Below are 27,393 nucleotides of genomic sequence, written 5' to 3' on the forward strand. Positions count from 1 at the left end.
CCACCACTACTACAATCCCTGCTAGATACAGATGCACACTGTCCTAGAGACAGGAAGCCATACATGAGAAAGGAGGTCATAGCTGATATTTTTGGGGGACTAATTCATATAAATTGAGCATTTGACCTGTAGTGAGGACTTTTGTCCTCTTGAGACTGTAGGAATTGCATAGTTTCTAGAGATTCCTGGAAAAAACTGTTTACATTTGCCCTATAACATAGTTGAGTATGAAACACTTTAGTGGTCATAGACTTCTTTTTTTTGGTGGGAGCATGGTGGTGTACCAGGGATTGAACTTGAGGGCACTCGACCACAGCCACATCCTCAGCCCTATTTTTATTTAGAGACAAGGTCTCAGTGAGTTGCTTAGCACCTTGTTTTTGCTGAGGCTGGCTTTGAACTTGCAATCCTCCTGCCTCAGCCTCCTGAGCCACTAGGATTACAGGTGTGTGCCATGGTGTCCAGGTATTGTCTTTGCTTTTAAATAAAGCTTATTTTTGAGCAGTTTTCTGGAGGGTCTCAGAACACATCTTTGAAAGATATTCTGGTTTAAAGTAAAGACCACAGAAATCAAAACTCAAGTTTTAGGGAAACAGATACCTGAAGACAAAGTTATTATTACCATTGTTATAATTGTTGAAATCTGGGGTAGAATTTAGATGTCTTAGAATTCTACATTTATAAGTAGTTCCTAATGTTACACATTTGAATCACATGCAGTGTATGAAAGAATATATTGAGGGTCCCCCACCTTGGATATTCTAATTCTGATCTGGGGCCCAGAAATCTTTACAGAAACTTCTGAAGTGATTCTAATTTGCAGACTGATTCAGAAACTCCTTATCTGGACTAACTTCATTTTCCAACACAGAAAGAATATGAGGTTTCCTATGCAATATCAATGTCAGGGAGTTCCTAAGGCCACACATCATACTAGCGGGCATCTCTAGGTACACCTTGCATCCTGTTAATATGAAGCTAAAATTTGTCCCTTTGCATGTCTCTGTATCTGTTTCTAGGAACAACACATCAGTTTTCTTTTTTTCCTTCAGTCATTTCTTTTTGCAGGTAAAGGAGAAGAAAGGCTCATTGGATCTTTTTCTACTGACAGTGTTTCTAGACACCAACCAGAATGAAGAGTATCAGAAATATTGTCTCCTAGAGGCTGTGTTGTATAACTTAGAAGTTAGTGGGATATATTCCTTGTAGCACCCACACCTCAGAATGGCCTGTGCTTCTGAATTCTCCAGCTTCCTAAACCCTGTTTTTTCTTGAACACATCAATATTTCCAACTTTCCAAGTACACACCTCTGATTAGATTTATGCCATGGGGATGGCTGTCCAAGTCCTACCATAGAAGGAAATATACTTTGCAAATATGGAAAAGTTCAGGCAAGATGAGGGTCAAACCGAAAAAATGACATATATACACAGCTGCAGGATACATGTTCCCCAGAGGTGCTTACCCAGAAAGGCAGAATACAACCATGATTGCATGTGAACAGAGAAGCTTCAATGTAAGCTAATACATGTTCTTGCTGCATTATAAAGCCCAATCCTGTGGCATGATATAAAGGAAGGCCTACCCATTATGGAGGAGCAGAACTGTCAAAACAGGCTTTTAAAATTCTTACTGATGGACACACACTGCTTTCATCTGCAAACTATTAAAACAAAGCTTATTGGTATTACTTTCTAACCACATATAAACACTCCAATGATACACTACATAAAGACAAGTACATGAGTGGAATTGAATAGAATAACTCAAATGTAGAGATTGAGTGCTATGGTGCACAAGCATTGGGAGGGTCCTAGGTACTTCAGTTAGACATTTTGGGGTGTGGGTGTGTGCACATGACATTTTACTTGAATGGCCACATCATTTTCTTAATTCATCAAGATCTATAGAAATTTGGGGCTGGGGATATAACTCAGTTGGTAGAGTGCTTGCCTCGCATGCACAGGCCGTGGGTTATTTGGCTCAGAAAGTACTGTATGAAAGATAAGGCCCTGGATTCAGTCCCCAGCAACCCCCCCCACCCCTACCCCACCCCCGCCCACCTCTAGACAAAAAAATCTATAGAAATTAGAAAAAGACCAAAATGCCTGGTAGGGCTAGAGTTGTCTAAAGAGTTTAAAAGTCTGAGCAAGCCAGACAAGGCTTCTATACCTTCATGTCTTTAAGATACAGCTTGTCCCCTCGGGTAACATAAAAAATCATGGGCTGGAGCTTAGCTTTGGCTACTTAGAGTGGTGTGAATCTACAGTGGTGGCTCAATATGAGACAATATCATCATGGAATAGCTAAATACAATCTGTTATATGTTTCCATAGGCAGCAGGAATGGGAGCATCTGTCACACTGTCTGTTATTAATACGTGATGTACATCGAGGCGTGTAGGTACATGCGAAGGAACAGGGAAATGTCAACATCTAGGCCGGGGAAACAGATGGCATGTTCGTTTAAACATGTTTTCTTGTCAGCTTGAGTAGAACAAATGCTCTTGCTATTTAATTTGTAAAGTATATATTTTTAAAGTGAGACTGTCTACTACATAAGGAAGAAATTTAATAGCAGTTCAGTGTTTCTTAAAAATGAGTTATCTTTCATAGGGTATTTTCTGAGCCAAATAACCAATTTTATTTGGAAATCAAAAAATGACAGAGGATTATTTTTAAAGCAATTTTTCTTCTCCTGCCCTTGTAACCTCCGAGGAAGTTGGGCTTATGATGATACATACAGAGAGCAACAAAGTTATCATTGTCTGTATTTATTTTTTGAAGAAGACCATCTAATCAGACGTTAGACAATGCCTTTATGACCCTTGTTCTCAGGCGGATGTGATTATTCCATCTTAATACCTTAGGAAATATGATTTAAACCTACCTTCTGCTTATTTTTCACTTGGTATGTCTATTATGTTTCCTCTTAAATATTTTATTTTAAAAATTTGACTTAATGTAAAACCAAAAAAAATGGCAAGCTAGAAGCAACAATTTGAGGTGGGAAATTTATCCAGGGAAAATAAATTTTAGGTACAGGGCTGTTTTTCCTGAGCAGAGCAAGGATATATTTTTCTTGATCTCTATGGCCACCCACCTCAGAGAAATCCAGAGGGGCCCAGACATGACTCAGCAGGGAGTGCAGAGAGCAGCCTCCTGGGCTCTGTAATATTCAATTCCACTGCCAGGCCATCAGAGTCCCATCATGGGGGTTGGGGCCCGAAAAGAATTCAGAACTGTGCAGTCTCCTTCCAAATGGGCTTCTCTTAATCTTTAGTTCTCAACATCTAAGGGATAGCTCTACTCTGAGCCATTTGTGTGCTTGCTCATAAACATCTGGTGACTTGTTATTGCTGCCAGCGTAAACCTTAGTCCTGAGAGTGGCCTTAGGGATCCTCCTCAGTTTGAACAAGATTTTTTTTTCCTGTTATCTCCCTCCACGGTTCTTGGAGTTTGCTGGCCATGTATTGTACCAAATGGAAAATCTACCACATTTTCTTTTTCCGATATCTCCATATCTTTGCCCAGGTGATGTCCTCTGTGTGGGATAAATCTCCCACATCCTATTAAAAGTCCATCTCCTGTTTTGGTTTAATCTCCATTTCTTCTACTAAAATTTTTCTGATTCTTCCAATTAATCATAAGTCTTGAGAGTGTTTCTATTTTTAATGGCAATTGAATTGGTTATATGTATATGCACCTGCTGCCTCCCTAGACCAGCTCTCTTTGGGGTCAGTTATCACATCTACTGTTCTGACGGCTCGCACCCAATAACACAGGCCTAGCACAGAGAAGCTGCTCCAAAAATCTTGGTTCAATCTGCACCTCCTGGATGTCAGTTTTAGAATGTTGAGAGCGATTTCTAGTTCAGTATGAAGGTGAAAAGTGCTGTCATTGTCAATGTTATATGTAACACAAGCTCACCTGCAGAGGTAGCACTGTGTCTCCAGTCACACCACCTTGATTCAACTATAAAAGGAATTTTTTTTTTAAGGCTATTCTTCCTGCAGCCTTATGTTCTCTGAACATGGACAATTTAGGAGATGTCTTGGACGCCTTTTTCTAATTCTCCTTGCAAGATTAAAATCCATGCAACACAAACTAACTTCAGCAGCTACAGCTACATTCCCTGCTTGGGTCCTTTAAAATATTTCAAGTTGGACACTCTTCTTTAGCATGGGGCTTGCAACCCTGCTGCATTTCCATCACCATCTCCTGAGTCTAGACCCCTCGGGTGGATTTTCCATCTCGTGTACCACCAACAACTCCTTTCCATACCGACCCCATGATCTTTTGCCAAAGCGCGATTTCTGGCAAACAAAACTCTTGGACAACTTCTCATGAGGGTCAATTTTTTTTTTTTTTTTTAGTTTTGAAAACCTTGAGGAGAGTAAATAGAGCTGGAGGTATTTTATCAGGAAAAGATAACCATTTGAAAATTTTAATGTTTCTTCATTTTTTAAAAAACTTTTGTTCATTCATATAATAAGTTGGGGACCTGACATTTTTCTTAGCACTTGGGATGTGGTGAAGAGTCAGATTCGTCCCCTTTTGGAGAGCAAAGAGGAGGTAAGACAATGAGCAAGAAACCTGGCAAATAACTAAATGGTATCATCTGCTATGGATAAAAGGCTAGAATAAGAATTGGGGGCATCGGGAATTCTGAGGCAGGATGTGCAGGTTGTTGGGGCTTAAGTCACATTTGGGCAGAGTTGAGGGAGGTGAAAAGAGCCCAGCAGTAAATGGGGAGGAAGAAGAATGCAGGCCGAGGGGAGAAGGCAAAGGTGCTGGTCCAGGGAAAGGCCGTGCGGTTGGGAAGCCATCAGAGAAGAGCAGAACGACTGGGAGTAGGGCCTATAAATACCTCAGGATTCTGGTCGTCTTTCTTTAATTAAAAAAAAAAATTCCTTATCTTTAAAAGAGGGGATGTTTTGTGGTGGTGCCCTGAATGGAGATGTAAAATCCTCATTCTCTAGGGGTGCTGTGCAGAACACACAACACACCCTCTTCTCAGAAGGCACAGGTGATTAGGGTCACCCTGGGTAGCAAACTAAGGAGAGAAAATGGCAAGAGCCATTAGAGTGAGGACAGATTTGGGATCCAACCAAAACATTTCTTAAACACCACTGTGTTCGTAGAGAACTGTTCAACAATAGCAGTCTGAATACCAGCAGGATGATGGGTACTATGACAGAAAAGGGCCAATTGCAGAATGGCTACCTAAAGTGCCTAGGATAAAAAGGATGGAGATCATAGAGATCAGTGCTTATGGCCTCATATATCTACATGCCAGGAGTTCTGACTAGGAAACAAAAATAGAAAACGGAAGAAAACAAATTCACGGCTGCAATTTTGCAGGCACCACAGAAAGCCAGTTGGATAGAAGTCATGACTCCCATGTCGTGGTGCAGACAAATATATTGGCAAGGGTGAAGGTAGAGTGTATAAATCAGAAGTTATGGCTATTTATAGAAATTCATGACCCTGTCAGTGGGGTGATGTGGAGGAGAGGCATCAAAATGAAGATAAAGGGAGAAGGAAACATAGATGGCAAACCCTGCCTAGTTCCATCATTTTTTTTTTTTTAAAAACTTATAATTTGGTGCATTATGCTGGATAAACAGGGAGGTATGATGCATGTTGCCTGGAAGCCATCATCTCATATCTAACTGGATTGGAAGAATCTTAAGGAGGAAAAGGGGTGGGTGGAAGATGCTACAAAGCCAGTCTTGCTTCTTTCTACAGCAAGCAGTACAGCACTGCCCTCAGTCGTATTTCTAGCACCAGTGTAGGCAGAACTGTGAGGAGGTGAAGTATGTCCTGAAGCTCTGCGGTCTCCTGTCCTCCTAATTCCCTCTTCCTTTGCATCTTCTACCCCTCATCTCCTTCAGAGCTGCAGGGAGCTGCTTCCTCCACCTGCCAGCTTCCCCTCATTCTAGTGGAACCCTAGGGGTGGCAGGATCAACGACAACAATAATTAAAGTTGCTAGAGGAGGCCATTTGTAATAAAGGCAAGAGTAGTTTTCATGGAACAGGGTGTTGGGCTGAATTTGGGTTGAGGACTGAGAGAGGGGTAAGAAACCGAAGGATAAAACATTCACCTGTGAGAAGAAGTTATGGGGAGGCTTGTTGAGACAGAAGAGTCTTGAGCATGTTTAAATGTTAGTGGACAGGAGCCATTTACAAGGCCCAGGCTGACACAGGAGAGAGGGGGAACAATCAATAATAGCATGAGTTCAAAAAAAATCCCAGCTGGGATTTTAATACAAGATGATAAATGATTTCAGCCTGACCTTCTGGCCTGTAGTTGAGGTCCAGAAAACAAGTCTAGGGAAATGTTTTCAGCTGCTCCATCACATTCAAAGAGCTTAAGCACCACCTTTAAGTAGGATCCTAAGCATTGGAGCCATTAAACAAATTTAAGAAATTACTTAGGTCATCTGCATCTAAAGTTATGTGGTGGAGAAAAGACTCCCTGTGCTCCAATATGTGAGTAACATTTTCTTAATGTCCTCTGAGGTCTGTGACTAATATTATGATAAACTACCCTAACCATTTCTGAAAGTTATTTCCACATTAACATTATCCAATTGATTTTCATTACCCTGGGAACTTTTTCCCCCTCTAAAGATCTATAGCATTTTCTCTGCCTTTAATTATTTTAGAAATAAGTGTCATCTCAAAGTAAGACATTTACAGAGGCAAAACATTAACTTGACCCAGACTTGGAACTCTGATTCCAAGAGGGCTCATCTCGGACCAACCAAGACCAGTGATAAGGTATATACTACTGCAGGTCAGTGATGGAAAACAGAATATTCGTAGCAATCGAGTAAAGATTCTATAATAAACTCTGACCAACTGCATTAAGTAGAATGAGAATTTTCTCTAAACGAGTAAGGAGTCTCACAATGAAAGTAACAAGAACACACTTGATCCACAGATGAACACCAGCAGAATGGCAACAAATGATTCCCAGACCAGCCCATAAGAGGTGCAATCCCTAATCATGGCGAACGAAGCATTCTCAGGAATTCCCTAGTGATGTGTAGTAGACATGTTGGACCATCCTGCCAGATAGTGAGGATGGTTATTGATCCAGCACTGCAATGTGTCCTATCTAGTTCTCATTGCACTGTAAATTTGGCATTTCCAAAGCTGCTTTCTGGTAAGAACTTTCTTCAGCCACTGTTGGTAATAACAATAATAGCGAAATTGAATGCACTTAAGCTTATTGTCTTGGGCAACATTCTGTTGCTTATATAGAATCTGCCTTATTTCCAAAGTGCTACACTTTACACTAGACATTGATTTCCATTTTTTTTCCAAAAAAGTCTTTCTACTGAGGCTCAGTGAAGCATGTATAATTCTTTCCAAAGCCCCATGTTTTTATGTCTACAAATAATGTCAAAGCTGGGCCATCTTGCTTTATGGGTTCAAAGGAAAGAATGAAATCTTATTGCATTAAGGGGGAGGGGCAGCTAAGGGTGTAGCTTAGTGGGAGAGTGCCTGCTGAGCATGTATGAGGCCCTGGGCTCCATCCCAGCACACCCCCAAAAAACACCATAAAGTAGGTACATCAGAAAATTTGATCAGATTCTATGCAGGTTTTATCAAGAATCTTTTCTAATTTTCTTAAGGCATTCTGGCAGTTAGAAAAATATTTCTATTTTGCTTAGGAAAGTGAAATCTTACATGTGTGAACAATTAATTTGGTTTGCACTTTGGACATCTCTGATAATTTTATCCAAGTGTCTGTGTCTATAGCTGGAATTATGTGAGCTATAGATACGTGAACTCTCCCTGAAGTGCATTTTATTTAGCTCCGAATTTTAGAAATGGCTAGATCTGGAGTCTACTGGAAACTCCTTGGGTGAGAGGCAGCTCAGAGTGCTTGAATGGACCCCTAATGTGATTCCAAGAAAGGCTGACAAGAGATGCTAGAGCCAGTCCTTCTACCTCTGTTGGCATTGGCTAGGGCTTTTTTTTTTAATTCTATATTTTTCTATGACAGCAGAAGGCGTTACAATTCTTATTACACATAGAGCACAATTTTTCATATCTCTGGTTGTATATAAAGTATATTTACATCATTTATGTCTTTATATATGTACTTAGGGTAATGATATCTGTCTCATTCCACCATGTTTTTCATACCCCTTGCTCCCTCCCTTCCTCTCCCTTCCTATCTAGAGTTCACCTAATCCTCCCATGCTCCCCCTCCCAATCCCACTATGAATCAGCCTCCTTATATTAGAATATTTGGCTTTTGGTTTTTTTTAGGATTGACTAACTTCATTTAGCATTATATTCTCCAACTCCATCCATTTACCTGCAAATGCAATGATTTTGTTCTCTTTTTTATTGCTGAGTAATATTCCATTGTGTATATATACACCACATTTTCTTTAATCTACTGAAGGGCATCTAGTTTGATTCTATAGTATAGCTATTGTGAATTGTGCTTCTATAAACATTGATGTGACTGTGTCCTTGTAGTATGCTGTTTTTAAGTCCTTTGGATATAGACTGAGGAATGAGATAGCTGGGTCAAAGGGTGGTTCCATTCCCAGTTTTCCCAGGAATCTCTATACTGCTTTCCATGTTGGCTATACCAATTTGCAGTCCCACCTTTTCCTCACTTCCTTGCTAACACTTATTGTTATTTTTTAAATACCTGCCATTCTGACTGGAGTGAGATGAAATCTTAGTTTTGATTTGCATTTCTCTAATCACTAGAGATGTTGAACATTTTTTCATATTTGTTGATTGATTGTATATCTTCTGAGACGTGTCTGTTTAGTTCCTGGGTCCATTGACTTTTTTTTTTTTTTGCGTGTGTGTGTGTGTGTGTGTGTGTGTGTGTGTGTGTGTGTGTGAGATTTTTGTGTTCTTTATATATCCTGTAGATTAGTGCTCTATCTGATGTATGAGAGGTAAAAAATTATTCCCAAAGTGTAGGCTATCTATTCACCTCACTGAATGTTTCTTTGGCTGAGAAGAACCTTTTTAGTTTGAATCCATCCATTTAATTATTCTTGATATTAATTCTTGTGCTAAACGAGTCTTATTAAGGGAGTCGGGTCCTAATCCGACATGATGGAGATTTGGGCCTACTTTTTCTTCTATTAGGTGCAGGGTGTCTGGTTTAATCCTAGGTCTTTGATCCACTTGGAGTTTTGTGCATGGTGAGAGAAGGGGGTTTAATTTCATTTTGATGCATATGGATTTCCAGTTTTCCCAGTTTTCAACCATTTGTTGAAGAGGCTATCTGTTCTCCAATATACATTTTTGGTGCCTTTGTCTAATATAAGATAACTATAATGATGTGGGTTAGTCTGTCTTCTGTCACATTGGTCTACAAGTCTATTTTGGTGCCAATACCATGCTGTTTTTGTTTCTGCTGATCTGTAGTATAGTGTAAGTTCTGGTATAGTGATGCCACCTTCTTCACTCTTCTTGGTAAGGATTGCTTTAGCTATTCTGGGTCTTATTTTTCCAGATGAATTTATGGCTGCTTTTTCTATTTCTATGAGGAATGTCATTGGGATTTTTGCATTAAATCTGAATAGTGCTTTTGGTAGTAAGGCAGAATTGATATTGTCAAAATCGCCAATCTAAGAACAAGGGAGGTATTTCCATCTAAGGTGTTCTTTAATTTCTTTCTTTAGCCTTCTGTAGTTTTCATTGTAGAGGTGTGTCACCTCTTTTGTTAGGTTGACTCCCAAGTCTCCTCCCCCTCCTCCCCCTCCTCCCCCTCCCCCTCCCCCTCCCCCCTCCCCCCCTCCTCCTCCCCCTCCTCCTCTCCCTCCTCCTCCCCCTCCTCCTCCCCCTCCTCCTCCTCTTTTTTTGAAACTATTGTAAATGGGGTAGTTTTCCTTGTTTCCTTCTCAGAGGATTTGTCACTGATATATAGAAATGCCTTTGATTTATGGGTGTTGACTTTTATCCTGCTTCTTTGCTGAATTCATTTACTAGTTCTAGACGTTTTCTGGTGGGATTTTTTTTTGGGGGTCTTCTAGGTATAGAATCATATCAGCAAATAGTGCTTATCTGAGTTCTTTTCCTATCCATATCCCTTTAATTTCTTTCATCTGTCTAGTTGCTCTGGCCAGTGTTTCAAGAACTACATTAAATAGAAGTGATGAAAGAAGGCATCCCTGTCTCGTTCCAGTTTTAGAGGGAATGCTTTCAGTTTTTCTCCATTTAGAATGATGTTGGTCTGGGGCTTAGCATAGATAGCTTTTATGCTGTTGGGATATGTTCCTGTTATTCTTAATTTTACTAGTGTTTGAACATGTGTGAGTGCTGTATTTTGTCAAATGCTTTTTCTGCATCTATTGAGATGATCATATGGTTCTTATTTTTAAGTCTATTGATGTGATGAATTACACTTATTGATGTCCTTATGTTAAACCAACCCTGCATCCCTGGATGAACCCCACTTGGTTGTGGTGCACTATCTTTTTGATGTGTTTTTTGTATTTGATTTGCCAGAATTTTATTGAATTTTTGCATCTATGTTCATTAGTGATATTGGTCTGAAGTTTTCTTTGTCTTTGCCTGGTTTTGGAATCAGGGTGATATTGTCTTCATAGAATGAGTTTGGAAGTGCTCCCTCTTTTTTCTATTTCATGAAATAATTTTTTATATGTATTAGTTCTTCTTTATAGGTCTTGTAGAACTCGGCTGTGTATCCATTTGATCTTGGGTTTTCTTGATTGGTAGGCTTCTGACGGCATCTTTTATTTTCTTGCTTGAAATTGATCTGTTTAAATTGGTTGAACTTTCTATCCAGATACACTAGCTCCATTGTTTCTCTTTGGTAGTGCATCTTTCTGCAGAAGTACAGTTATGCCTTGCCGACCCACTTCCAAACATAGATTTGATTTCTTTCTTGGGGGTACTTTTATGTGTGTTGTGCTGGCACCAAGGGATTTGTGCACTTGAGGCAAGCATGACCAACTGAGCTACATCTCTAGCCCTACCTTGTTATTTTTAACAAGGCTAAAAGTTGTGTATAAGTAATTTATTTGAAGACTGCCCCCAGGAAATCTGGTTAGGGAAGCAGGAAAGTAAAAAAGCAACAAGAAAGAAAGAAAATCAAGGGTGTGGATCAGGCTTTGTGGTGAACTTGATCTCAGTTCTGTTGGAGATCTCTAGGAGACTGCTGAACACATCTCAGCGCTAGCTAGCTCACCTTGGAGCTGGCAAGGAAGTTGGGACGTTAATCTATCAGCTCCCTATCCACCCTTGATTGAGGGCAGCTTCCATAAGCATTAACTTGTACTTCCTACTTTCTCAGGCAGAGAGAGTAATGGGTATTGGCAGTAAACTAACCTTGGGAGAGTGATGCTGGGTTATATGGGTGGAGACCAACTGCATGTCATCAGGTGAATGAGAACTACTCTTGAGTGGAGAATAGAAGATTTGAGGGAATTGGCTCAACTGGAAAAGCCTAAGGAGCTGGTAATCCTTCTTCCTTTCCTTCTCTAATTTTCCCTTCTGTCTTCCCCTGCTGGCTCTATTCTTCAAGTAGCCCTGCACCCTACCCAGCCGCTGGTCTGCTCCCTCTGGTCCAGCAAAAAGAACAGGAAAAGAATCTTCAAACACAGAATTTGGTTGGACAAAATAAAAATGGGTGGGTAACTGCCATCAGATAGGAGTAAAATGCTCTGGTGTACGGTTAATCAGAAGGGGTGCTATAGACGGAGACTGTGGGGCCTGTCTCCAAAAGCCAGATTTTGAGCATTCTTTCCATAAAGAAATGAGCAGTGCTTGAGGGCATATGTTCAAGCTGAGTATATAATGTATACACTTATTGAATCATCACATGGCATCCCATTAATATGCACCATTTGTTTTTGTATATTTTTTAAAAAAGCTTCATTTACAAAAAAAAAAAGGGGGGGAGAATGGGGATATAAACAACTATGGAGCACTTACTCTATGCAAGGTGGCATGTGGCAGTTGTCATAAGATGACAGTCTTCCTCTGGAGACATTTCCCATTAAATAGGTGAGACAAGACATGAAAAAAAAAATCTCAAGGAGCTAAACTCCTAAATATTTGAGTTAGTGGAGAGTTTAAGAAATGGTGCTTTCTAAGATTGCTGATGTGGAGGGAGGAAGACTGGACACAAAACCTTGTAGAGGTAGCAAATGCTTGTTGGGCAAGAAGGGAGATCAAGGTGGAGTTTAAAGAGCCAATGAGATTAGAATTGGGGCTGAAATGCTGGTGGGATTTGGATGACAGACAGGAGCATCACTGGAGGAGGAGAGATGCGTGAAGATTTCAGGTAGATATGTTTGGGTGTCTTTTTTTTGTTCATTAAACAACTGTAAAGGATATACACTGAAACAAGAGTAGAATCTGCCTGAAGATGATGTTCAGTGCTACACTGGCTTCCTTTGGTCTTGTCAATGATGTGATTGGGAGCCCTGGGTCAGGATGAGATGGAAAGATGGGCAGCCAAGATAACACATTCAAAATTAAAAGACAAAACTCTGAAGTAAACTAGCTTGTGTGTGCGAGGAGGGTCAAGACCATCTAAAAGCTGCCTGGGTCCAGTGGGCAGGGCTTGCCACCAGGGAGGCCTGGCAGCAGGTATCAGAAACCCTGCTCTGAGGATGGAGGCTCAAGGTGGAAAGCTCAGCCTCACCCCTAGGGCCAGTACCCGACAGGCAGGAAAGTGGTGAAGGCAGCATGAACTCCATGATGAACTGCAACACGCTGCCATGTTACCGTATGTACATACTGCGCTCAGCAACCTGTGGCTTCACACAGACTGGGAGTCCCTGATTGAGGGCTGACTCCCAGAGTGATTGAAATGACGACTGACAACAATAAAATGAATAATCAGTAAAAAGGTACAAAAGATCGGACCATATATCTCAAAAAAGAAGCAGTGTGGATGGCAAGTAAGCACATGAAGATCTTCAACATCATTTAAGAAGGAAATGCAAATTTAAATCAATAAGATACCACTGTATACCCACTAGTATGGCAAAAGCTTTTAAATGGGCAATTTCACATGTTGACAAGGACGTGAAGTGGCCAGAATCTGATGCTGCTGGTGGGAATGCAAAAAGGTGTGCACATTTTGGAAACCAATGAACAAATTCTTACAAACTTCACACTTGCCGTATGACCAAGCAATCTCACTCCAGGTATTACCTCAGTGAAACAACTAAATTTGACCCACAAAAGACCTATAAAGCAACCTTAATCGTAATCCCCTCAAAACTGGAAAGGACCAAAAAGTTCACTAATTAAAAAATAAATTTTGGAACATCTATGTGACAGAACACCACTCAGCAGATGCAACAGCATAAATGGGATCATAAAATCATTAAGAGGAGCCAGGCACGAAATGCTACATATTGTATGAGTCTGTTCATATAATTTTTCTTAGAATTTCATATAACGGGGCTGGGAGTAGGGGTTGGGTTGACTATGAAGGGAAGGGAAAGAACTTCATACGATGGTAGAAATTCTGTCTCTTGATTACTGTGGTGGTTACTCAATTGTATAAAATTTTCAAAATCTATTAATCTGCATATAAAACTTGTTGAATTTTTCAACATGCAAATTAACCATCAATGAACTTTTATTAAAGATGTGAGGATGGGGTTGGTGGTGGAGGGAAAAATGGTGACCAGGCAGGCCTAGGGCCATGTGAGGAAGGTTGTTGGGCCAGTTCCTCCCTCCTCCAGGAATCTGAGAAGTTAAAAGGCAGGCTTCTCCCTGCAGAGTGCTGTGGAAGATGAACTAGGACACTGAACGTGTGGTTTCTAGCCAGTTCCTCACCTTGACAGGGACTGGTTGAGGCAACTGCTCATACAAAAATGTGTATACACACAGGAGACCCTGGGGGCATTCACCAAATGCCGGAAGGTTGGACTGAGCCAGGTGGGGAGGTGGCTCTGCCAACCTCAGTTGTAACTCCAGCCCTGCCCACCCACCAGTCTTTCCTCCCAGTACCAATGCATTTTCATGGCAATGTGAACAAAATGCAATTGGGCTTGTTCTGGTTTCTACTAATTTCTACTCCACTCATTGTTCATATCACAGATGGAAAATCCTGGGAAATGAGAATGGAGAGGGTCTCTGGTTAGGAGTATAAGGTCACAAGTTGCTGTCAGCCAGATATTTCTGTCTTGAGTGGACATGTCACTCATTTCCACCCTGCCTCTGACCTACACCTGAATCAAGAGAGAAAAATGAAAAATTCCGTGGCAGTGATTGCCAACAGTAAAATATCAAGAAAAAAGAGCCCATGTAAACAGCAACACAACTTCTCAGCAGGCAATGTGGGAGACTTTAGTAGAATTACAAAAGAATGATTGGATGTAAACACGCATATGACCCTGGCCCATTGTGTTTCTCATCCAAACTGTAGTACTATCTCCTGGTGACAAGCAAAGAGATACCTGTAGTTTTCTAAAGAACAGTTTTTCATGTATTATAACCCTTCAGTTAGATGCTGCATCTTATCCATTTAACCCATATTCAGTTTTGCTGGTTATGTTAGTAAGTGCCCACTACTGAAATGCAAAGAAGCTTTCCCAAATACAGGGCTCTATACAATTGCTTTCTTCAAATGGGTTAATGGAAATCTACTTGAGGTTTGTTTTGCCATACATAGTTTTTCTTTTGTGAAGGAAGGAAGCAAAGAAATGTAAAAATGGGCTGGGGATGTGGCTTAAGCAGTAGCGCGCTCGCCTGGCGTGCATGCGGCCCGGGTTCGATCCTCAAAACCACATACAAACAAAGTTGTTGTGTCCGCCGAGAACTAAAAAATAAATATTAAAAAATTCTCTCTCTTCCCCTCACTCTCTCTTTAAAAAAAAAAAAAAAAAAGAAATGTAAAATGATGCACATTGAAGACCGGGATCACCAGTGTAGTAGAAGCATTGCCTCATTCACTGTGTTTACACACTTTACAATGTTCTCCTTTCATGGTTTAGGAGGGAAAGAATGTCCTTTTGCACAAGCGATTCTGCAAAACTTTCTTTAGTGAAAAAGGTACATCATCACAGGACACGGGGCAGAAGTGTTTTTGCCAAAGAGCAAAGGAAAAGACATGTAACTTGTCATTGCAACATAGGCTCACTTTATTTTATCCTCCCACTTTTTAACTTATTAGTTATATATGATAGTAGAATATATTTTGACATACTTATATGAAATGTAACTTCTCATTCTTCTGTTTTACATGATGTACAATTACATTGGTCATATAATGCGCACATAGGAAAGTCTTAATGTACAGCTATTTCATAAAAAATGACAGATTTCCTTAGTCTGTTACATAATTGCTGTTTAAGAAAACCATTGAATAAATGATAACTACTAGTACAATATACAATTGAGAATAAATTAATATATAAATCATATCCATTCAGCATGTAGTAGATATCAATAAATACAAAATGAAAGATATTTATTCTAATCAGTTATACATGACAGTTGAAAGCTCTTAATTATTGTACACAAATGGAACAGAATGTTTCACTTCTCTGGTTGTGCATCAAGTCGTCACACCATTGGTGCAATCCTACATGTACCTGGGGTAACGATGTCCATTTCATTCCACCATCTTTCCTACCACTTTGCCCCCTCCCCTCCTCCTCTTTGTCCCATCCAAAGTTCCTACACTCATCCCATTCCCCCCCCCATATGGATTAGCATCCACTTATCAGAGAAGAACATTCAGCCCCTCCCTGGTTTTATGAGATTATCATGCTAAGTGAAATAAGCCATTCTCCAACTCCATCCTTTTACCTGCAAATTCCATGATTTTATTCTCTTAATGCTGAGTAGTATTCTATTTTGTATATGTACCACAGTTTCTTTATCTATTCATCTATTAAAGGGCATCTAGGTTACTTCCACACCTTAAATAGAAAAAGGGGATGGAGAGAAATTGGAATCCTTGTATATTGTTGGTGAGAACGTAAAATGGGTGACCACTGTGGAAGACAGTATGATGGTTCCTCAAAATGTATCTAGAATGTGATACAGCAATTTTACTTCTAGATGTGTCCAAAAGAATTGCAAACACGATCTCAGAGATTTGCATTCCCATGCCTGTTGCAGCGTTATTCACAATAATAGCCAAGTTGGAAGAAATCAGATGTCCATAGTCGAATGAATAAACACAATGTTATGTGCATACAATAGCATACTACTTGCACCCTAAAAAGAAAAGTTGTGATGTGTGCTACAACATGGATAAGCCTTGAACACTATGCTAAGTGACATAAGCCATCGTTGAAAAGGCAATTAATGTATAATTGCATTTATTCAAGATATCTAAAGGGACTGAGGGGTGGGGAGGAAATGGGGTGTTTTATAGTGGGTATAGTGTTTCAGTTTTCAAGACTGAAACAGACAATTTGGGGGCACACACCACCCCTACCACCAAATTAGGATGGTACAACTGCTGGACCCAAGAGGTCCCAGCTCATTTTGATGTGATAAGGAGAGATCCCTGGGGCTTCAAGGAATTAAAAACCTGTGAAATTCCTGGAAGGGAGAACCTGTTCCAAACTTGAAGTTAACTCAAAATGGATCAAGGAGCTTGATATCAAATCAGAGACTCTGCGTCTGATAGAAGAAAAAGTTGGCTACGATCTACATATTGTGGGGTCGGGCTCCAAATTCCTTAATAGGACACCCATAGCACAAGAGTTAACAAGAATCAACAAATGGGACTTACTCAAACTAAAGTTTTTTCTCGGCAAGAGAAACAATAAGAGGTAAATAGGGAGCCTACATCCTGGGAACAAATTTTTTCTTCTCACACTTCAGATAGAGCCCTAATATCCAGAGTACACAAAGAACTCAAAAAATTAAACAATAAGAAGACAAATAATACAATCAACAAATGGGCCAAGGACCTGAACAGACACTTCTCAGAGGAGGACATACAATCAACAAGTACATGAAAAAATGCTCACCATCTCTGGCAGAGAAATGCAAATCAAAACCACCCTAAGATTCCATCTCACTCCAGTAAGAATGGCAGCCATTATGAAGTCAAACAAATGCTGGCGAGGATGTGGGGAAAAGGGTACACTTGTACATTGCTGGTGGGACTGCATATTGGTGTGGCCAATTTGGAAAGTATGGAGATTCCTGGGAAAGCTGGGAATGGAACCACAATTTGACCCAGCTATTGCCCTTCTCAGACTATTCCCTGAAGACCTTAAAAGAGCGTACTATAGGGATACTGCTACATCGATGTTCATAACAGCACAATTCACAATAGCTAGACTGGAATCAACCTAGATGCCCTTCAATAGATGAATGGATAAAAAAAAGTGGCATTTATACACCATGGAGTATTACTCAGCACTAAAAAATGACAAAATCATGGAATTTGGAGGGAAATGGATGGCACAAGAGCAGATTATGCTAAGTGAAGCTAGCCAATCCCTAAAAAAAAAATGCCAAATGTCATCTTTGATATAAGGAGAGCAACTAAGAACAGAATAGGGTGGAAGAGCATGAGAAGATCACCATTAAACAGGGTCGAGAGGGGGGAGGGAAAGAGAAGGGAAATTGCATGGTAAAGGAAGGAGACCCTCGTTGTTATACAAAATTACATATAAGAAGTGAGGGGAATGAGGAAAAAGAAATGAATTACAGTAGATGGGGTAGAGAGAGAAGATGGGAGGGGAGGGGAGGGGGATAGTAGAGGATAGGAAAGGCAGCAGAATACAACAGACACTAGTATGGCAATATGTAAAAAAGTGGATGTGGAACCAATGTGAATCTGCAATATATATGCGGGGTAAAAATGGGAGTTCATAATCTGCTTGAATCAAATGTATGAAATATGATATGTCAAGAGCTTTGTAATGTTTTGAACAACTAATAATAAAAAAAATTTAAAAAAAGCTATGGCTATAGCAAGTGGAAAAAAAAAAACTTGAGAAATTCCTTTTTATCCTAATGTAAGGGGACAAATAGATGAGGCTGGTGGGAACATGAGGTTAAGGGAATAGATCTATATAAGGAGCCCACTGGACTCAACTCCCCATGTTTTCTTTGCCCAAAAGTAATCTGCCTGCAACCCCACCTGTCCTGAGGGAAAAGAAAATGTCAGGTTCCTCGACAAACAGGCAGAGGGTGGTAGGTTGCCAAGGCAGTACAGATGATGAATGATGGAGATTGAGAAAGGCGTGGGTTGGTTATCAACGAGTAGACAAAAGGTCGCTAATACCTCCCAGGAGCCACTTCCCAACACGAGCCATTACCCCCTGGGCTGCTCAGGGCACCAACAGAGAAGAAAGAGCAGGCATTCTGGGGTCTGTGAAGGAGCAAGACTTGGCACCCAGCTCTGGGCTCCACGTCTGAGAAGTCTGCACCTCTGTCTCTCTCAAATAAACTTTCTCCTCTTGCTTTGGCATTTCATGGGTGTTTAATCTTCAACAAGGGGTGGGAGGATGAGAACCCATTCCTCATCTCCAAGATGGTATCAGTAATGTACCCTTTCCCCATTTTTGGAATTGGCTTTCCTCCTCCCAGAGTTTCTCAGAGATGGAAATTTTGGAACAATTGAGTTTCTTCCATCTTCGAAGTTGGCTTTGGACAAAACCTGTTTCCCACCAAGTTAACTTCGATGTTTGTGGAGCAGGGGGAATTGTGGCCTAGACTGTTTCCTCCCTGGCAGGATCTTGGGCTGCCTGGTAATGAGATGAAAGAGTTCTGGAGATCTATCCATTTTACAAAATGTGGACACACACAGTACTACTGAACCATCTATAGCATTTTTATCTGGCAGAGTTAATTTCCTCCATGGAGGACAGCTCAGAGTCTCATGAATTTCCTGCTCACATTTGTGTAATAAAAATCTTCCAGTTATTCTAAATTTCAGCACAGTCTTCATTCATTAATTACTCAGAACCCAATAATAACCAAGACTATGAACTTGATGTAAAATTGAGGCATCTTTCCATGCCAAGCTTGGGTCAGCTCCAAGTAGGAAGCAGAAGGGAGTTATGGTTGGTTTCTCTCTTCCCCTCCCAAACCTGTCCCACTTATCTTGTCTCAGCTGTTAATTTCGGTTCATTGCGCCTCCTATATTTTTTGTTTGCTAATGTGTAACTAAGTTACTTTTGTGGAAAAATCACTGGGCTAAGAAGCAAGAAAAGACTTATGGCCCAAAGAGGTAGCAATAGATAAGATCGAGGATTCAGATCAGGATACTTAGCTTTGAATCCTGACTCTATTTTTTAGTTGTGTAACTTGTATATATCGACACTTGCTGAGGTTTTCCCCATCTGTAAAATGGGAATAAGGAGTACTGTATCTGTTAGGATTTAACTGGACAATCAGAATCAGTAGATAATACTGATGTTAAAAGATGTCTTACCTGGAAGTGGGTTATATAATTGTGGTGGTTGATGGAGCAATTCAAAACCCACAGCTGCTATGCACAGTTGAAATATCTCCTTCTCCAAACCATTAGCCTTGCCTTTAAGATTCATCCAGATCATGTAGGACAATCTACATTACTAAGGACAACCGATTATGGACTTCAGTTACATTTACAAAATACCTTTGTAGCAACACCAAGATTAACATTTTTATTTAAAAAAAGAATGAAAAACTACATTGGCTTTTGGAAAACATGTTTGAAACATGAGCATTGTGGAATGGTTCAGCTGAGCTGATATATGCAGTATCTTACCTATTTATAATGATGTGTGGTGCAAACACTGAAGTATCTTTGTGATTTTTTTTTTCCAAGAGTACAATACATTGTTATAGTCACCATAATGAGTGGATTTCTTGAACTTTAGATATTTAACTGAAATTTTGTGTCCTTTGACCAACATTTCCCCGACCTGAACATTTCCCCAACCTCACCTTGACCCCCAGCTCATGGTGACCACTATTCCATTCTCTCCTTACAAGATCAACAACTTAGATTCCACATGTAAGTGCAATCATCCAGTATTTGTCTACATTTGGCTTATTTATTGTCCTCCAGATTCATCTGTTGTTACAAATGACAGGACTTCCTTATTTTTAAAGGACAAACAGTATCCATGTATATATGTGCACACACATATGTTCTCTGCCATTCGTCTGCTGAGGAACGTGTAGGTGGATTCCATGTCTTGGCAATTGTGAACAATGCTGCAATGCATATGGGAGCGCAGGTGTCTCTCTGATATGACTTCATTCCCTTTGAGTATATTCCCAGAAGTGGGATAGCTGGGTCATCTAGTACTATTTTCATATTTTAGAGGAACCTGTAAGCTGTTTTCCATAATAGTCTTTTGTATTTACAATCTTAGAGCTTTGTTTTCCTATATTTGTGGAATAAAAGTCCTGAAATTCCAATAGGGATTGCATTTAATCTGTAGATTATGTTGGGTAGTATGGACATTGTTATATTTTCAGTGCATAAACACATAATATATTTCTATGACATAAAGGACTAATACATCTGAGAATAGGTACTTTGTTTAAAAAAAAAAAAGCCCCCCCCCTCCTTTTTTTAAAAATATCAATTTTGTAGGATAAAAGTCCAAGATTAGATGGCTCCTCTGTTCAGCCTCTGACAAGTATCCCCTTGACTTTATTACAACATGGTAGAAAAATGAAGAGAACTGGCCATGTGCAGAAGGAGCCAAGTGCATGGATCAGCTTCACTCTAAAATAATTCTCTTGCAAAAACTTATCGGGGGTCCCTAGAGAATAACACTGATCCTGCCAAAGGCAGCAACACACCAATGACCTAATCATCGTCCACTAGGCCCCACCTCTTAAAGGTTTCACCACCTCAGTGTTGCTGCACTGGGCACCTAGCTTCTAGCACATAAACCCTTGTGAGACATTCTCAAATCTCAATTTGTCTTAATTTCTTTCAAAAACTTTTTTTCTTTTTTCTTACCAGGAATTGAACCCAGAGGCACTTAACCAATGAGCTACATTCCCAGCTCATTTGATTATTTATTTATTTATTTATTTATTTATTTATTTATTTATTTATTTATTTAATTTTTATTTTGAGACAAGATCTCACTAAGTTGCTTAGGTCTCACTATATGGCTGAGGCTGAACTCAGACTTGCAATCCTCCTGCCTCACTGAGATTACAGGCATGTGCCCCACACCTGGCTCAGTTTTGTTTCTGTTCTTTCTTTGTACCAGGGATTGAACCCAGGAGCACTTAACCACAGAGCCACATCCCAAGAATTCCCCCGCTTTTAAATATTTTATTAGAGACAGGGTCTCACTGAGTTGCATAGGGCCTCGATAAATTGCTGAGGCTGGTTTTGTACTCTTGATCATCCAGCTTTAGACTCCTGAGTTGCTGGAATTACAGGCATGCACCACCGCGCCTGGCTACATTTTGCTTTTTTAGTGTACAGGTCTTGTGCCTCCTTGTTTAACTTTAATTCCCATTTTTTGGTAGCTGTTAAAAATGGGTTGCAAATTTCTTTGGCCGATAGTTCATTGTTACCATGTAGAAAAGCTACTGATGTTTGTACGTTGATTTCACACTATGGAATTTCACTGAATTTATTCTGGAAGTTTTTGAATGGACTCTTTAAGCTTTTCTATAGATAAGATTATGTTGAACATTTGTCATACATCTAGAGAAATGCAAATCAAAACTACACTGAGATTCCACCTTACTCCAGTCCAAGTGGCAATTATCAAGAATACAAGTAACAATAAATGTCAGCGATGATTTGGTGGGGAAAGGTACACTTGTACATTGCTGATGGGACTGCAAATTGGTTCAGCCTCTCTGGAGAGCAGTATAGAGATTCTTCAGAAAACTTGGGATGGAATCACCATTTGACCCAGTTATCCCACTCCTTAGCATATACCCAAAGGACTTAAACTTGGCATACACAGCCAAATCAATGTTTACAACAACTTAATCCACACTAGTTAAGCCTAGGTGCCCTTCAGTAGATGAATGGCTAAAAAAAAAATGTGATATACATACACAATGGAGTATTACTTGGCCATAAAGAAGAATGAAATAATGGCATTTGCTGGTAAATGGATGGAAGTGGAGACTACATTGCTAACTGAAATAAGCCAGTCCCCCCAAAACCAAAGGTTGATTGTTCTCTCTGATACTCCGATGCTAACCCATAATAACTGGGGAGAGGAAAGCATAGAAGTTCACTGAATAAAGGGAAGGGAGGGGAGATGAGAATAAGACAGTAGAATGAATCAGACATAACTTTCCTATGTTCTCACATGAATACATGTCCAGTATAACACCGTCATTCACAACCACAAATATGGGAAGTTATACTCTAAGTATAATGTGTCAAAATACATTTTACTGTCACATATAACTAAAAAGAACAAATAGAAAGTTTTTAAAAAGATTGCTTACAAACAGGAACAATTTGGCTTTTCCAATTTGGATGACACTTGCTTTTCTCTAGTTGCTCTGGCTAGGACTTCTAGTACTATGTTAAATAGGAGTGACAGGGTAGGCATCCTTTCTCATTCCAGAATTTAAAAGAAAAGCGTCCAACTTTTCACTATGGAGTTTGATGTTGGCTGTGGATTTGTTATCTGGCCTTTATTGTATTGAGGTACATTCCTTCCTTACCTATATTTTTTTTTTTAAAGAGAAGTGGATGTCAATTTTGTCTAGTATTTTTTCCACATGTGTTGCTTTTTCTGTCACATGGCCTTTGCTCTTCTTTCCGTTAGTGCAATATATCCCATTTATAGATTTGCATATGTTGAACAATCCTATGGGATAAATCCCTGGAATAAATCCCACTTGATGCTGGTGAGCGATTTTTTTTAATGTACTATTGCATTTTGTTTGCAAGTATTTTGTTAAGGAGTTCTGCACCTTTGTTTATCAGGAATATTGGCCTGCAGTTTTCTTTTCCTTGCAGTACCTTTGTCTGGTTTTGCTATCGGAACAATGTTGCCCATATAAAATAAATTTTCTACTCTTCAAAATTAGGAAGTGTTTGAGGATAATTGGTATTAGTTCTTAATTGTTCATTAGAATTCAACAGTAAAGCTGTCAGATCCTGGGCTTTCTTTGATTAGGAGAATTTCTATTACTGACTTGAATCTTCTTATTGATTTATTCAGATTTTTTGCTTATTCAGGATTCAGTCGTAGAAGATTTTGTGTGTCTAGGAATTGGACATTTCTTATAGGGTAGACTGTTGGCTGGTATACCATTGTCACAGCAGTTTCTTATCTCTTCTGTATCTGTGGTATCAGTTGTGATATTCCCCCTTTCATTTCTGATGCTGCCCTTTTCCCCTTAGTCTAAAGTCTGCTCCTTTTTAAAAAGAAGAGATCAACATAGGAGTTAGTATTTTTCTAGTCTCTATTTTATTTATTTCTGCTTTGATCTTAATTCAATTTTTTCCCCTAATAACTTTGAGTTTACTTTGCTGTTCTTTTTCTGGTTCCTTTTGGTATAACATTAGGTTATTTGAGAACTTTCTTCTCTGATTTAAGTATTTTCTTTCTAGATGATCTATTCATGATAGAAATTAGGATATTAAAGTCGCTTACAATTGTATTATTACAATATTTATAATACCTATTTACCTTGTATGTTTGGATTCTCCAATATTGGGTGCATATATATAAACAATTGTTAGATCCTCTTGGTGAATTGATCTCTTTATCAATACATGATAGTCTTGTTTTATAGGTTTTTTTTTTTTTTTTTTTGGAGAGGAGGGGGAGGTGGTGTTTTGAATTTTTACATAAAATAGATGTTATCTGATGTAAGTATTGGTACTCCTGCTTTCTCTTGATTCCCATTTGTATCAGCTGTCTTTTTCTATCCCTTTTCTTTCAGCCTATATATGTCTTTAAATGTGAAAAGTCTTATATGCAGCATATAGTTGGATCTTACTGGGGTGTTTTAAAGGATCCATTCAGCCACTATGTCTTTTGATTGGAGAATTTACGTTAACTCTATTTACATTAAAGGTAATTATTAATAGGCAAGAACTTACTAGTGTCATTTTATTTTCAATCTGTTTTAAAGATCTCTTCCTTGCTTCCTCTCTTACTGTCTCCTTTGTGATTAGGTGACTTTTATCTAGTAGTATGCTTTTGTGCATACGCCTTACATGTTGTTTTGTGCGTCTGTAGGTTTTGGTTTTGTAATTATCATGAGGTTTACATAAAACATAGTTACAACAGGCTATTTTAAACAAGTTCATTTTGCACACAACTCTCTGCTTTCACTCCATTCTCACATATATTTTGTTATCACATTTCTGTCTTGTATATTCCTTAACAAGTTTATTGTGGCTATTGTTTTAATAGCTTCATACTAAAATTATGTGGTTTATATGACATTCTATTATTAAAGTATTCTGAATTTGTGTACTCATGGGTTTTATTCTTCTATATATTTTTTAACACATTTATTATACATAGTGGTATTTAGTGTGAAATTTCCATGTGTACACTGTACGCATTGATCTTGTCCAACCAATTTCCTTGCCCCTGCTCTTACATCCTTCTCCCATGCCTTAGTTATTATGAATAGTTCAACAATAAACATGGACATGCAGATGCCTCTTTTGTATGTTGACATCATTTCTTTGGGTATACCCAGGAGCCAGGAGTAGGACAGCTGGATCTTGGAGTAGTTCTATTTTTAGTTTTTTTGAGGTAAGTCCACACCATTTTCCGTAGTGGTAGTGTTATTGCATTCCCACCATTAGTGTATAAGAATTCATTTTATTCCACATCCTCACCAGCATTTGTTACTTTTTGTTTTTTGCTATAGTTATTTTAACTGTGTTGAAATATCTGACCCTGATGGCTGATCATATTTAAACATTTTTTCATATATTTGTTGGCCATTTGTATTTCTTTAGAGAATTCAGCCCCTTTGCCCATGTTTTAGATTGGATTATTTTTGTTTTAATTATGCTTTTGAGTTCTGTATATATCTGGATATTAACCCTCTGTCAGATGCATAGCTCATACATGTTTCTCCCTTTCTAAATCTTATTCTGTTACTGTTGATTGTTTCCTTTGCCATGAAGCAGCTTTATGTGTGTGTGTGTGTGTGTGTGTGTGTGTGTGTGTGTATATATATATATATAATCCAATTTGTCGTTTTTTTTTCCTTTTGTCACCTTTTAGGGGTCCTATCCAGAAAATAACTTGTACCAGTATCTTGAAGTGTTTCCCTATGTTTTCATGTTACTAAATAGTATCCTTTTAGATTACAGATTGGTTCCCTTCAGACTTACTTGTACACAGGTCTGGTGGTGGTAAACTTCCTCAGCTCCTGTGCATCTGTCAAACTTGTCACCTCTGCTTCACTTCTGAAGGACAGCGTTACTGGTACTGTAGCCTTCATTGTGCTTTTTTTTTTTTTTTTTTTTTCCTTCAGCACTTTGAATGCGTCATCCCCATCTCTCACTTTCTATAAAGTTTCTGCTGAGAAATATGCTGCTAGACCTATAGAAAATCCTGTACATGTGACTTGGTTATTTCCTCTTGCCACTTTCAGGGTTTTGTCTTTCATTTTCAACAGCGTAAGTGCACTATATTTTGGTGGAATCTTGTTTGGATGGAGACATCTGGCCTTCCTTAACTCGCATCAGTTCCTTCCAAAGCAAGCTTCCTTCTCTCCTTTAGCCTTCTCTTCCCTCCTCCTCAAACTCCTAGAACTAAACATTTAGAGTGTCCCATAAATCCCTCAGTTTTCTTTATTCCCTTTATATTTTCCCTCCTCTGACTATATACTGTCAAAGAAACTGTTTTTGAATGCACAGATTTTTTTTTCTTCTTGGTTCTGCTATTGATGCTCTCTATTGCATTTTTTCATTCTTTGTACTTTTTCAGCTCCAATTTTTTAAGATGGACACAATCTTTATTTTTTTATGTGGTGCTGAGGATTAAACACAGTACCTCACAAGTGCGAGACAAGCACTCTACCCCTGAGCTACAACCCTCCAATTTTTTAACCCTCCAATTTTTTTTTTATTTCAATCTATTAAATTTAGAATTTTGGCCATTTGTTGTTTTTCTAGATTTATTGAGTTATTTCTCCATATGTTCCTGAAAATTACTAAATTTCCTTAATAAAATTATTTTCATTCTTTGTTATGCAGTTCATTTATTTTCATTTCTTGTGATCAATTACTGGAAGATTGCTATTGCTTTTCATTGTGAGCGTGTGTGTGTGTGTGTGTGTGTGTGTGTGTTTGTGTGTGTTTGTGTATGTATGTGTGTTTGAATCTCTCCTTGTTTTTTTCACATTTCTTTTGCCTTATTACTAATGTTTGCATACTTGGAAAAAGTAGGGACTTATTGTACTCTTTGGCTCTCTTGAAAAGTCCTTTACCTTCAGCCCATCTAGTGGTTCTTGACAGAATGGTCCATAGGCAAGCTGGCCTGATCTTGTTCAGCAGGTAGGCCTGTTACCTGGATCCACTGGAGTATACCTGTTGATTGAGTTCACAGAGTGAACCAGCCTGTAGCCTCTGTGTGACTGTCTCCATCCCCCAAAGATAGTCAGGTGGTGACTGGTCCAGGGGTAGAACTTGAGCTTGATTCTGCAGGGACTGGGCAGATGATAGACTAGGAATTTCCAAGCATGAATTTATCCTATATTTTTCTAGATGTCAGCCCCTCAAGATTAGCATTTGATTGAATCATTAGGGACTTTGGGCTAGTTAACACATCAAAAAAGCTATCTAGTACCTACATCGTTAGTTATTGTGAGAATAACTAAGTGATATTTGTAAAGCACTAACAGTATCTGGAATACAGTGAATATAAAGTAAATATTAACTATCAAAAATTATTACTAGGTATGTGACCTTGAGCCAATCATGTAATTTGATTGATCCTCAATTTCCTGTAAAACATGGACTTTAGAGTAAGAAGCTAATACATTTTCTTTTTCTTACAGTCTGAGGTTTTTTTTTGTTTTGTTTTGTTTTGTTTTTTAACCAGGGGTTGAATCTAGGGGTATTTTTAACCACTGAGCCACATCCCCAGCTTTTCTATTTTATTTAGAGACAGGGTCTCGCTGAGTTGCTTTTAGGGCCGTGCTAAATTGCTGAGTCTGGCTTTGAACTCGAACTCCTCCTGTTTCGGCCTCCTGAGCTGCTGGGATTACAAGGATGCACCACCATGCCCTGCCAGTCTATGATTCTTTGGCTGTGTTAGAGGAAAGGAGGCTAAGAAAACCAAGATTAGGAGGAGAAATGAATTAGAGTGAAGTAAGGATAAAGAAAAAGGAACAGATCACAGTATAGGAGGAAGAATGTAAGGAAAATTCCTAAACCCTCCCAGATAACTTGTAAGTTGAATAAACTGTTTCAAATATTATCAAATAGACTAGCCTATATCCATGGTCACCCCCAATTCCTA

The sequence above is a fragment of the Callospermophilus lateralis genome, chromosome 5 (assembly GCF_048772815.1).
Source record: "Callospermophilus lateralis isolate mCalLat2 chromosome 5, mCalLat2.hap1, whole genome shotgun sequence".
In the NCBI taxonomy this organism is placed as follows: Eukaryota; Metazoa; Chordata; class Mammalia; order Rodentia; family Sciuridae; genus Callospermophilus; species Callospermophilus lateralis.